Consider the following 2,075-nt stretch of genomic DNA (forward strand, 5'->3'; position numbering starts at 1 on the left):
AGGAATAAAAAAAAATTCAGCTTTCAAAATATTCGTCGATAAAAAAACCGATCTTTATATTTACGCTAGCCATTTTGTATATTACCACGTGACCTGCTATCTCTTAAACTGGAGGGGGGGATCCACTTGAATCCAACAAAACCAGTAATTTTTTTTTTCTATTATATATACATCATTTTCTATAAAATTAAGTGTAGACTTTATAATTAAAACAAAAAATGTTATTCATACTAAAAAAAAAAAAACGCTTAGTCATGTCACGTGACGTGACGTCAACATCCACTAATGGCGAACAATTGTACCTATTTACTATGCCTCCCCACGGGACAGAGTTAGACACCAGGGTCGTTTTTTAACGTGGAGAAAAGGTACAAAAATAAAAATTGTCTCAGTCGTGGAGGATTTCTCCTCCACCGAAAGAGAACAAGAAATAGAAGTGCAGCATCTGAAGAACAGATACTACACTTTGATCTTGACCAAAAGGCCAAGAATGCGAACAATTGTAAATAACAACTTTTTTCACAAAACCAACACCGTCTTTCTTTTTTTTCTCTCTCTTTCTCTCTCTCTCTCACCCACTTACTCTTCCCTCTCTCTCACCCTCTTTCTCTTGACGTCACACCACTGTTAAACTGTGGGGGGGGAACACATTCCCAGGCATTATCTCCTATAGATGCACATTTTATTAGAAATTCAGCTTTCAAAATATTAGACGATAATAAAAATATAAAACCAACACCCTCTTTCTCTTTTCTCTCTCTCTCACCAACTTACTCTTCTCTCTCTCTCACCCTCTTTCTCTTGACCTCCTACTACTGTTAAACTGTGTGTGTGTGGGGGGGGGGGAAGAGGCAGCTTGAAAACCAACAAAAACAGTGCACAGTTTCCCAAGCATTTGGGGTGGGAAGGGGGGGAAGAAGCCGAGTGCACAGTTTCGTGTGAGAGAGAGAGAACAATTCTCAACCTATATACTCAACAAATTTTTTATCTACAGATTTGAAAGTTTGTATATAGGGTATTCAGACATATGGAAATATATCTAGCATAATCTATCTATTATATCTATAAAAGTGAAAATGTGTGTGTGTGTGAGGTAGCCAGAGAGAGAGAGAGAGAGAGAGACAACAATTCTCAACCTATATATTCAATACATTTTTTATCTACAGATTTGAAAATTTGTATATAGGGTATTCAGACATATGGAAATATATCTTGCATAATCTATCTATTATATCTATAAAAGTGAAAATGTGTGTGTGTGTGTGCGTAAGAGAGAGAGAGAGAGAACAATTCTCAACCTATATACTCAACGTATTTTTATCTACGGATTTTAAACTTTGTATATAGGGTATTCAGACATATAGAAATATATCTAGCATAATCTATACATTATATCTATAAAAGTGAGAATGTGAGTGTGTGAGAGAGAGAGAACAATTCTCAACCTATATATTCAACAAATTTTTTACCTACAGATTTGAAAATTTGTATATTGGGTATTCAGACATATGGAAATATATCTAGCATAATCGATCTATTATATCTATAAAAGTCAGAATGTTTGCGTGTGGTTGTGTGTGTAAGGTTGCGAGAGAGAGAGAGAGAACAATTCTCAACCTATCTATTCAATAAATTTGTTATCTACAGATTTGACCATTTGTATATAGGGTATTCAGACATATGGAAATATATCCAGCATAATCTATCTATTATATCCATAAAAGTGAGAATGTGTGCGTGAGAGAGAGAGAGAGAGAGAGTAAGTACAATTCTCACCCTATATATTCAACAAATTTTTTATCTACCGATTAGAAAATTTGTATATAGGGTATTCAGACATATGGAAATATATCTAGCATAATCTATCTATTATATCTAGAAAAGTGAGAATGTGTGTGAAAGAGAGAGAGAAGAGAGAGAGAGAGAGAACAATTCTCAACCTATATATTCAACTAATTTTTATGTACAGATCTGAAAATTTGTATACAGGGTATTCAGACATATGGAAATATATCTAGCATAATCTATTATATCTATAAAAGGTAGAATGTGTGTGTGTGTGTGTGTGTGTGAGT

At 34.2% G+C, this 2,075-nt stretch overlaps 1 pseudogene; it reads right to left on the minus strand.

Moving 5' to 3' along the window:
• Positions 1–363: 363 nt before the first annotated feature.
• On the minus strand, positions 364–497 carry LOC145288420 (U2 spliceosomal RNA; annotated as a pseudogene).
• Positions 498–2,075: the final 1,578 nt, after the last annotated feature.

This window comes from Euprymna scolopes, chromosome 11 (assembly GCF_053919585.1).
Source record: "Euprymna scolopes isolate OS-2025 chromosome 11, ASM5391958v1, whole genome shotgun sequence".
In the NCBI taxonomy this organism is placed as follows: domain Eukaryota; kingdom Metazoa; phylum Mollusca; class Cephalopoda; order Sepiida; family Sepiolidae; genus Euprymna; species Euprymna scolopes.